Raw genomic sequence first — 11979 nt, 5'->3', positions numbered from 1 at the left:
AGGAACGCAGGGGCGATACATACTAAGGGACTGTGGTACACTGTGAAATCGACAGAAGGATGGAGGGTTGGGTGTTTATGCGTGCAATTTTCATATTTATTTTAGTTGTTTATTTTTTAATATTTTATCTTGTATGTATCGTTAGCTTTTAGAAATGTTTGAATGGTGCACTGACTGGCTGACATTTTTAAATTTCGTTGTACATGGTTCATGTTACAATGACAATAAAGAAACTATTCTATTCTTCCTCTCCCCCTCTCTCTCCCTTTCTCCCTCTCCCCCCCTTTCCCCCTCCTCTCTCTCTCGTTCTCTCTCTCACTCCCTATCCCTCTCTCCTCCTCCCTCCCTCTCTCCCTCTCTCCCTCCCCCTCTCCTCCTCTACCTCTCTCCCCTATCTTTTTTTTCAAAGCTGCCCTCCCAACACTGTTGGTGACTGTGATGCTTTCTGCTGCTCTTGCCTTGTACCCACAGAGTTTTTCCAAATTCCGAGCACAATGTAGGATCGATCCTTTGCTGCTTTAATATCAGTGTGGATCGATGTGAGAACTGATCACCAACCTTGTCACTAGCTGCAATGTATTTCCGTTAGACGTTGGATCGGGCTGGGATGCTGGTGAGCTCTAACCTTGTTAATATTGACAATTAACAGGATGATACAAAACAACCGGGGGAGAGAGGGGGAGGGGGGGGGGGGAGAGGGGGAGAGAGGAGGGAGAGAGGAGGGGGGGGGAGGTTGAGGGAGGGGGGAGAGAGGGAGGAGGGGAGTTGGGGGGGGGAGAGAGTGGAGGGGGGGGGGAGGGGGTTGGGAGGGGGGGGGGAGAGGGGGGAGAGGAGGGGAGAGAGGAGGGGAGAGAGGAGAGAGGAGGGGGGGGGGAGGGGGAGAGGGGGAGAGGGGGAGAGGGAGGGAGGGGGGGGGGGAGAGGGAGGGAGGGGGGGAGAGAGGAGGGGAGGGGGGAGAGGAGGGGGAGGAGGAGGGGAGGGGGAGGAGAGGGGGGAGGGAGGAGAGGAGGGGAGGAGGAGAGGGGGGAGAGAGGAGAGAGGGGGGGAGGGAGGAGGGGAGCGTGGCGGGCAGCTCCCAGGGGGGACGTCACTCTCGGCACTCATTTGGAAGACGGCAGGATGCAGAGCCATTGTGATGTCATCAGCCAATGCCACTCGGTTTTATTTACAAAGTTATTTCAGATTTTTGAACATTTTGATTAATCTCGAGAAATAATGCATGAAATTTTCAGATAAGGCGATTTTTTACTTCACGGCATAAATCTCTATCGGAATATGTAAAAATGTCACCGTTAGCAAGTTGTTTTTTCGTGAAGATGTGATCACACACAAACAAATAAATAAATACACACCACACCATATAACCATATAACAATTACAGCACGGAAACAGGCCAACTCTGCCCTTCTAGTCCGTGCCGAACACTTATTCTCCCTTAGTCCCATCTACCTGCACTCAGACCATAACCCTAAGTCCATATACCTAATCAATTTATTTTTAAATTATAAAATCGAACGATAAGAATGGAGAAAGAGGAGTGCTATCCGCACGATATAGGAACGATCCTGCTCTCACCGATAAAATTGAATAGTATAATATATAAGAAGAACCCAATTATTCACAATATAATAAGAATTTGGAAACAAATCAAAGTATCCTTGAAATTAAATAATTTATCAGTACTAACCCCACTATTGAATAACCCCGCATTTAAACCTTCTCTCATCGACAACACATATCAACAATGGGATAGACTGGGGATTAGGAAAGTAGGGGATATGTATGAATTGGGCAAACTGTTATCATTTCAACAATTAAAATTAAAATTTAAATTGAAGGATAATCAATATTTTAAATATATACAGGTATGTGACTTTATGAAGAAATATACACATAGATTTCAAACTATATTTTTAGACCCTTTAGAAGAAGCAATGAATATTAAGGCTGATTCACAAAAATTAATATCATACTTTTATAATAATATATTAAATAGAGAATCACCCTCAACAGAAGCACTAAGGGAAGATTGGGAACATAAGTTAATGATAAAGATCTCGAAGGATAGATGGGAAAAGGATTTGATGAATACACATAACTGTTCTATTAATGCAAGACAAAATTAAATCAATTCAAATTATTACACAGACTATATTATTCAAAAACGAGGTTGAATAAATTTTATCCAAACGTCTCTCCCAGATGCGATAAATGTTTGTTCCAAAACGCTAATATAACACATTCATTTGTAAGATGTACAAAGTTGAATAAATTTTGGAGTGATATATTTGATATATTTACAAAGCTTTTCAAGTCAAGAATAGAACCCAAAACGGAATGGATTATATTTGTAATAATAGGAGAAGATACCAATTTAAATAAAGACCAAAATGTTTTTTTTAAATTATGGGTTAATAATTGGAAAGAAATTGATACTTAAATTTTGGAAAAATACAACCATACCAACTGTTAAAATGTGGATTAGGAATATGATGGACATAGCACGCCTTGAAGAAATGAGACTCCGACTAATAGATGAATTGACCAATTCTTAAGGAGTTGGTCTCCTTTCATCGACTTTTTGGAATCATGTGATGCAGCGGGACCGTAAAGATTGCTGATTTCAGTTCATGACGCAGATAGATCTACATCTCCAAATACAGATTTGAAAAATTCTCTTTTAAGGGGCCTTCTCTTCTATTTCTACTTTATACTTTTTATTTATTTTTTTATTTTTTTACGTTTCACGTTTTTCTATTATCTACCATCTATCTATTTTTCCATTTTTTCCTCTTTCTATTGTTTTCTTTTTCTTGTCTTGCTTACTTCCTTCTCATAACATAAAACTAGAGGTAGTACATAGAATGGATTACGGTATGACATAGTTGGCACCTAAAATTAGGTTCCACTGTACTGTTTTGTACTGTATTAACTTCTAATAAAATAAACAAAAAAAAAAACAAAAAAAAAAAAAATTGAACCTGCCTCCACCACTTCCACTGGAAGCTCATTCCACACAGCTACCACTCTCTGAGTAAAGAAGTTCCCCTCATGTTACCCCTAAACTTCTGTCCCTTAATTCTCAAATCATGTCCTCTTGTTTGAATCTTCCCAACTCTCAATGGGAAAAGCTTATCCACGTCAACTCTGTCTATCCCTCTCATCATTTTAAAGACCTCTATCAAGTCCCCCCCTTAACCTTCTGCGCTCCAAAGAATAAAGACCTAACTTGTTCAACCTTTCTCTGTAACTTAGTTGCTGAAACCCAGGCAACATTCTAGTAAATCTCCTCTGTACTCTCTCTATTTTGTTGACATCCTTCCTATAATTAAGCGACCAAAATTGTACACCATACTCCAGAATTGGCCTCACCAATGCCTTGTACAATTTTAACATTACATCCCAACTTCTATACTCAATGCTCTGATTTATAAAGGCCAGCACACCAAAAGCTTTCTTTACCACCCTATCTACATGAGATTCCACCTTCAGGAAACTGTGCACAGTTATTCCTAGATCCCTCTGTTCAACTGCATTCCTCAATTCACTACCATTTACCATGTACGTACAACAACGACTGCTTTACCCTCATCAATTTCTCGAGTAACCTCTTCAAAAAATTCAAGAAGATTAGTCAAACATGACCTTCCAGGCACAAATCCATGTTGACTGTTCCCAATCAGACCCTGTTTATCCAGATGCTTATATATATTATCTCTAAGTATATTTTCCATTAATTTGCCCACCACTGACGTCAAACTAACAGGTCCATAATTGCTAGGTTTCCTCTTAGAATCCTTTTTAAACAATGGAACAACATGCGCAGTACGCCAATCCTCGGGGACTATTCCCGTTTCTAATGACAATTGAAATATTTCTGTCATAGCCCCTGCTATTTCTATACTAACTTCCTTCAATGTCCTAGGGAATAACCGGTCAGGACCTGGAGACTTATCCACTTTTTCAAAAGTGTCAGTACATCCTCCTCTTTGAATCTCATAGTTTCAATAGCTACTCTACTTGTTTCCCGTACCTCACATAATTCAATATCCTTCTCCTTGGTGAATACCGAAGAAAAGAAATTGTTCAATATCCCCCAATATCCCCCATCTCTTTTGGCTCTGCAGATAGTTGTCCACTCTGTCTCTCTAATGGACCAATTTTATCCCTCGTTATCCTTTTGCTATTAATATAGCTGTAGAATCCTTTTGGATTTACTTTCACCTTACTTGCCAAAGCAACCTCATATCTTCTTTTAGCTTTTCTAATTTCTTTCTTAAGATTCTTTTTACATTCTTTATACTCCTCAAGCACCTCATTTACTCCATGCTGCCTATCATTATTGTAGATCTCTCTCTTTTTCCGAACAAGATGTCCAATTTCCGTTGAAAACCAAGGCTCTTTCCAATTTTTACTATTTCCTTTCAACCGAACAGGGACATAAAGATTCTGTACTCTTAAAATTTCATCTTTAAATGTCCTCCATTTCTCCTCCATATCCTTCCCATCAAACAAAATGTCCCAATTCACTCCTTTTAAATCCTTTCGCATCTCCTCAAAGTTAGCCTTTCTCCAATCAAAAATCTCAACCCTAGGTCCAGTTCTGACCCTCTCCACAATTATATTGAAACTAATGGTATTGTGATTACTGGACCCGAACTGTTCCCCAACGCATACCTCTGCCACCTGACCCGTCTCATTTCCTAACAGGAGATCCAGCACTGCCTCTTCTCTAGTAGGTACCTGTGTGTATTGCTGCAAAAAACTATCCTGCACACATTTTACAAACTCCAAACCATCCAGCCCATTTACAGAATGTGTTTCCCAGTCTATGTGTGGAAAATTGAAATCTCCCACAATCACTACCTTGTGCTTACTACTAATATCTGCGATAAAGTGTACACCAACATCAAGGACGCTTACAGAGCTCTCCCCTGCTCATCCCTGGGACAATCCGATCACAAGAGCAGCCCCGCCTGCCCCCACGGTGATATCACACTGGCCAACAAACTAAACACCTTCTTTGCCCGCTTCGAAACTGGCAACACCACCAGGAGTGGAATAGCCATGGCCATGGCGGTATGGACTTATCACTGAGCACTCAGGAGGTACAGTGCGCTCTGTGTAGGATCAATCCACGCAAGGCTGCAGGCCCGGATGGAGTCCAGGGAAGGGTACTAAAGGACTGTGCTGTACAGCTGGCGGAGGTATTCACGAGAATCTTTAATCTGTCTCTATCTCTGGCAACGGTCCCCAAGTGCCTAAAAACAGCCACCATAGTGCTGGTGCCGAAAAAGTCTTTAGTCACCGACCTGAATGACTACCACCCGGTTGCCCTAGCTCCAATACCAATGAAGTGCTTCGAAAGGCTGGTCCTCTCCCACATCAAATCCAGCGTCCCTGCCTCACTGGATTCTCATCAATTTGCATACAGGGCAAATAGATCGACAGAGGATGCCATCTCTCTGGCTCTTCACACTGTCCTGACTCACCTGGATAGACAGGGCACGTATGTGAGGATGCTCTTCATTGACTATAACTCTGCATTCAATACGGTCATCCCCACCAAGCTTACCACCGAACCCCGCCAGCTAGGCCTCAGCTCGCCGATATGCGATTGGATCCTGAACTTTCTGACGGAGCGACCGCAGGCAGTGAGACTGGGCCCGCACCTGTCCTCCACTATCACCCTGAGCACCGGCACACCACAGGGCTGTGTACTAAGCCCCATGCTCTACTCCCTCTTCAATCACGACTGTGTTCCTGCATTCGACACCAACACCTTCGTGAAGTTTGCAGACGACACAACAATGATTGGACTGATCACCAACGGTGATGAAACAAAATACAGAGCGGAGGTGCAGAACTTGGCGGACTGGTGCGCACGTAACAACTTGTCACTAAACACCTCTAAGACCAAGGAGCTGATTATTAACTTCAGGAGGTCCCATAATGGAGGATACGCCCCAATCTCCATTTATGGGGAAAGTGTGGAGAGAGTGTCCAACTTTAAGTTTCTGGGCACTCACATTTCAGAGGACCTCACATGATCCACCAACACCGCTGCGCTGGTCAAGAAGGCACAGCAACGACTGTTGTTCCTGAGAACATTAAAAAAGACTTGTCTGCCCCAACAGCTGCTGACAACCTTCTACCGCTGCACCACAGAGAGCATATTAACGTATGGCATCTCTGTGTGGAATCTCAGCTGCACGGAGGCGGAGAGGAGAGCTCTTCAGCGCGTCATCCACAGAGCGCAGAGGAATATTGGGACAGAGCTACCAGCCTTGGAGGGCATCTACCACACACGGTGCCTCAGGAAGGCCGTCAGCATCCATAAAGACGCCTCACACCTTTGTAACGGACTGTCCGAACTACTTCCCTCCAGCAGACATTACAAGGCCTTCTACACCCGTACCTCCAGACTCAGAAACAGCTTCATTCCCAGAGCTATAGCGGCTCTGAACCGGCCCTGCTGAGTGCCCCCCACCCCCCCCCCCCCCCCCCCCCCCCCCCCCCCCCCCCCCCCCCCCCCCCCCCCCCTGGACTGTCTCCCTCGGATGGTCGCGTCACACAGCTTATTTATTTATTTTACTTTTCTTTACATCGGTTGGAAGCTACATACTAAATCTCGTTGCACTGATGTGCAATGACAATAAAAGATATTATTATTATTATTATTATTATTATTATTATTATTATTATTATTATTATTATTATTATTATTTGCTCTTCCAATTTTTGCTCCCCATTAGGTGGTCTATAATACACCCCTATAATGTTGCTACACCTTTCCCATTTCTCAGTTCCACCTAAATAGCCTCCCTAGACGAGCCTTCTAATCTATCCTGCCAAAGCACTGCTGTAATATCTTCCCTGACAAGCAATGCAACACCTCCACCTCTTGCCCCTCCAATTCTATCACACCTGAAGCAACGAAATCCTGGAATATTTAGTTTCCAATCACAGCCCTCCTGCAACCATGTTTCACTGATCGCCACAACATCAGACTTCCAGGTGTCAATCCAGGCTCTAAGCTCAGCCACCTTTCTTACAATGCTCCTAGCATTAAAATACGCATATTTAAGAAACCCACGCCCTCGTATTCTCTGTTTATTCTCTTTTACTTCTCTCTCCCCTACATTTTGGGCCAGAGTGCTACCCTTCTCTGCCTCCTGCCTCACACACTGACTGCTAGCTTTCCCTATTTGAGTCACTCCCCCCAACCATACTAGTTTAAAGTCTCCCCAGTAGTCTTTGCAAATCTCCCCGCCAGAATATTGGTCCCCCTCGGCTTAAAGTGCAACCCATCATTTTTGTACAGGTTGCACGTTCCACAAAAGAGGTCCCAATGATCTAGAAACTTGAATCCCTGCCTTCTGCACCAGTCCTTCAGCCACACATTTATCCTCCACCTCGCTCCATTCCTACTCTCACTGCCGCGTGGCACAGGCAGTAATCCTGAGATTGTTACTTTTGTGGTCCTTCTCTTTAACTCTCCTCCTAACTCCTTAAATTCTCCTTTCAGGACCTCTTCTCTTTTTCTACCTATGTCATTGGTACCTATATGTACCACGACCTCAGGCTCCTATCCCTCCCATTTCAGGATATCTTGAACACGTTCAGACACATCCCAAACTACCATCCAGGTCTCCTGACTGCGTCCACAGAATCGTCTCTATGACCCCCTAACTATAATGTCCCCTATTACTAATGCCCTCCTCTTATTTTCCTTACCCTTCTGAGCAACAGGACCGGTCTCTGTAACGGAGGCCCGGCCTCTGTTGCTACCCCCAGGTTGGCTGTCCCCTCCAACAGTACTCAAACATGAGTATTTATTGCCAAGTTGTACAGCCACGGGGTACTCTCTAGTCCCTGCCTGTGCCCCTTGTCCCTCCTAACCGTGACCCACTTGCCTGCCTCCTGTGGTCTTGGAGTGACCACGTCTCTGTAACTCTCAATGACTTCCTCGCTCTCCCCGACCAGACAGAGGTCATCGAGCTGCTGCTCCAGGTTCCTGTGAGGACAGTTAAAGTCTGGTCAGAGGAAGCGGACTCCACACTTCAGCAGTGTTTTGGAAATACTGACTGGAAGGCGTTTGCAGCCCAGGCCACCCTTGACTCTCACACGGACATTGATTCCTACACATCCTCTGTTCTGGACTTTATAAACTCTAACATCAATAGTGTCACCTCCCTCAAACAGGTGACCATATTCCCGAATCAGAAGCCATAGATGAACAGCGAGGTCAGGCTACTGCTGAAAGCACGTGACACCGCTTTCAGGTCAGGCGATGCTCGAGCCTACAGTTCATCCAGGGCTAACCTGAAGAGGGGCATCAGGAAGGCCAAGCACTGCCATAAGCTCAGGATTGAGGAGCACTTCAACAACAACTCCGACCCCCGACGCATGTGGCAAGGCATCCAGGCCATCACGGACTACAGACCCTCCAACATCACCCCCACATCCAGCGACGCCTCCTTCCTTGAGGAGCTTAATCACTTCTATGGCCGCTTCGACAGGGACAATCTAGAGACAGCCATCAAGGCTGTGCTACCTGCCGATCACCAACCCCTCACACTCACCCCCTACGACGTATACGTGGCACTGAGTAGGACTAATGCACGTAAAGCTGCTGGCCCTGACGGCATCCCCGGGCGCGTGCTCAGTGCCTGTGCTGCGCAGCTGACAGACGTCTGGACTGACATCTTCAACCTGTCACTTGCCCAAGCAGTTGTCCCCACTTGCCTTAAAACCACCTCCATCGTGCCAGTGCCAAAACACTCCACTGCGGCAAGCCTCAACGACTTCCGCCCAGTTGCACTTACCCCCATCATCACCAAGTGCTTCGAGAGGCTGGTCCTGGCACACCCAAAAGCTGCCACACTGGATCCCTATCAGTTTGCCTACCACAAGAACAGGAGTACGGAGGATGCCATCTCAACGGCACTTCACTCCGCCCTCTCCCACCTCGACAACAGAGACACTTACGTAAGAATGCTGTTCATCGATTACAGCTCAGCATTCAACACCATTATACCATCAAAACTGATCACCAAACTCGGTAACCTGGGCATCGACCCCTCCCTCTGCAACTGGATACTGGACTTTCTAACCAACAGACCCCAGTCTGTTAGGTTAGACAAGCACACCTCTTCAACCCTCACCCTGAACACCGGCGTTCCACAGGGCTGTGTGCTGAGCCCCCTCCTCTACTCCCTCTTCACCTATGACTGCACACCTGTACATGGTACTAACACCATCATCAAGTATGCAGATGATACAACGGTGATTGGCCTCATCAGCAACAACGATGAGTTGGCCTACAGGGAGGAGGTCCAGCACTTAGCAGCATGGTGCGCTGACAACAACCTGGCCCTTAACTCCAAGAAGACGAAGGAGCTCATTGTAGACTTCAGGAAGTCCAGAGGCGGCACGCACACCCCCATCCACATTAACAGGACGGAGGTGGAACGTGTTTCTAGCTTCAGTTTCCTGGGAGTCAACATCTCCGATGACCTCTCTTGGACCCACAATACCTCAACTCTGATCAAGAAGGCTCACCAGCGTCTCTTCTTCCTGAGGAGACTGAAGAAGGTCCATCTGTCTCCTCAGATCCTGGTGAACTTCTACCGCTGCACCATCGAGAGCATCCTTACCAACTGCATCACAGTATGGTATGGCAACTGCTCTGTCTCCGACCGGAAGGCATTGCAGAGGGTGGTGAAAATTGCCCAACGCATCACCGGTTCCACGCTCCCCTCCATTGAGCCTGTCCAAAGCAAGCGTTGTCTGCGGAGGGCGTTCAGCATCGCCAAGGACTGCTCTCACCCCAACCATGGACTGTTTACCCTCCTACCATCCGGGAGGCGCTGCAGGTCTCTCCGTTGCCGAACCAGCAGGTCGAGGAACAGCTTCTTCCCGGCGGCTGTCACTCTACTCAACAACGTACCTCAGTGACTGCTAATCACCACCCCCCCCGGACACTTATTATTATTTATTCAAATCATTTGCTATGTCGCTCTTCCAGGGAGATGCTAAATGCATTTCGTTGTCTCTGTACTGTACACTGACAATGACAATTAAAATTGAATCTGAATCTGAATCTGAATCTAATACGTCCAAGATCAGAGTTTTATAGTTAGAAGGATGTCAATACATCATGTCCACGATTCCATGTGTTGGCAGTAGGACGTTGTTTTATGAAGGAGATGAGGTGAAATTTCTTTAGTGTGGTGAATCTGAGAAATTTTACTTCGGAGTCACGTGACTACGTGAAAAAGCCGGCTAGGACGCATGCGTGTCATTCCGCTACAGTCCGTGTCAGTCCGACCCTGATACACCACGGGAGACCAGCAATGAAGAGCGCTGGACCCGTATGGAACGGTGTTTGGAGCAGCTGCCCCAGCGTGACCGGCTCCGCGATTTGGAGTCAGGCCACTGTGGGCCCTATATCAAACCCACAGCAGTACCTTTCCAAGGGCTGCATAGTGTCTCCACCTTATCGGAGGGGAGCACTTTGAGTCAGTTCTGGGCTGACTTGGAAGAGGGGACCGCAGAAGAAACAAGTGTGCATGGGGTGCAAGAAAAAGAAAACTTGCTGGATACGGTGGCAAACTTCATACAGCCAGAACAAACTGGGGCAAACCTGGAGCCAAAGCTTGCTGCCAGTATTGACTATATGTCACTGCACCAGCTACAAGCACAGGCTGTAGTGGATACGACAGGAAGACATATGGCACCAGGCAACTGCATTTCCCTAAACGTCCCAATCATCAACAGCTGCATCTGGAAACACATCGGACCAGGGGTCAGAAGTATGGACGTGAAAATCCAAAAAGTCCTAAAATTGCTGACTGCAGGAATAACGGCATTTGCCCGCACTGTGGACGACAGGGTTATGTCCCAAGATCAACAGGTTGCGCTGGCACTGTTCTGCAATACGCAGCACGAATTAAACAGCATCAGAAAAAGTGCCATACAGCCGACACTTAATCCTAAATTCGCGGGACTGTGTAAACCTGGAGCCACCAAACCATCCATTCTCCTGTTCGGAGGCAACTTATCTAAGCAGGTAAAGGAGCTAGACGAAGAAGCAAAAACTTTGGGGTTAATAAAAGGAAAAACCAACCCTGCAAAAACCCACCACAGCCTACGACTGCACCCTTACGCACCCACCAGCGGAACTGCTGACAGCTCGAGGGCACGGCACTCCAAACATGAGTCTTTTTTAGGCCATGGCCCAGGCCGGACTTCCTGGAAAATGCGGGGAACCCCAACAACACCAGCAACCAACCCGAAAAACCAAGCACCAGCACAGCAACGGAAGAACTTCAGGAAGAAGTAGTCCTGCCACTGGTAACAATGCAGGTAGGTGGGTCTGGTTCCACAAATAATATGGGAAGCATGGAGGTTGGGGGAAGATTATACTGGTTCTTGAATGCATGGAGCATGCTAACAACCGATACTTACGTCTTAAGCAGTATCCAGGGATATACCATAGAGTTTATACACGAAAACAGCCCTCCAGTCCAACATAAACCAAACCGAAAGTTTGTGCTCTCTGATAGGGAGAAAACAGAAGCACAAGCTGAACTGGAACGGCTTTACATAAAAGGTGTGATTGAGCTAATGCGACACGAACCATTAGAATTTGTGTCCAATATATTTACCAAAACGAAAAAAGATGGTGGTTGTCGCATCATCATAGACCTGACAAAATTGAATACATTTGTACAATATATTCACTTTAAAATGGAAACTCTTGTTACTGCTAAACAACTAATTTCCAAAGGGTACTTCATGGCTAGCATCGATTTAAAAGATGCTTAATATTCAGTACCCATACGAGGTGACCACAGATGTTACTTAAAATTCAACTCGATGGGACAACATTAGCAATATAAAGCACTGCCAAATGGGCTAACATCAGCCCCCAGGATGTTCACAAAAATCTTGAAACCAGCCCTAGCGTTTCTA

Source organism: Leucoraja erinacea, chromosome 12, assembly GCF_028641065.1.
Source record: "Leucoraja erinacea ecotype New England chromosome 12, Leri_hhj_1, whole genome shotgun sequence".
NCBI classification, from domain to species: Eukaryota; Metazoa; Chordata; class Chondrichthyes; order Rajiformes; family Rajidae; genus Leucoraja; species Leucoraja erinaceus.
Note: the sequence above shows the minus strand (reverse complement) of the source record.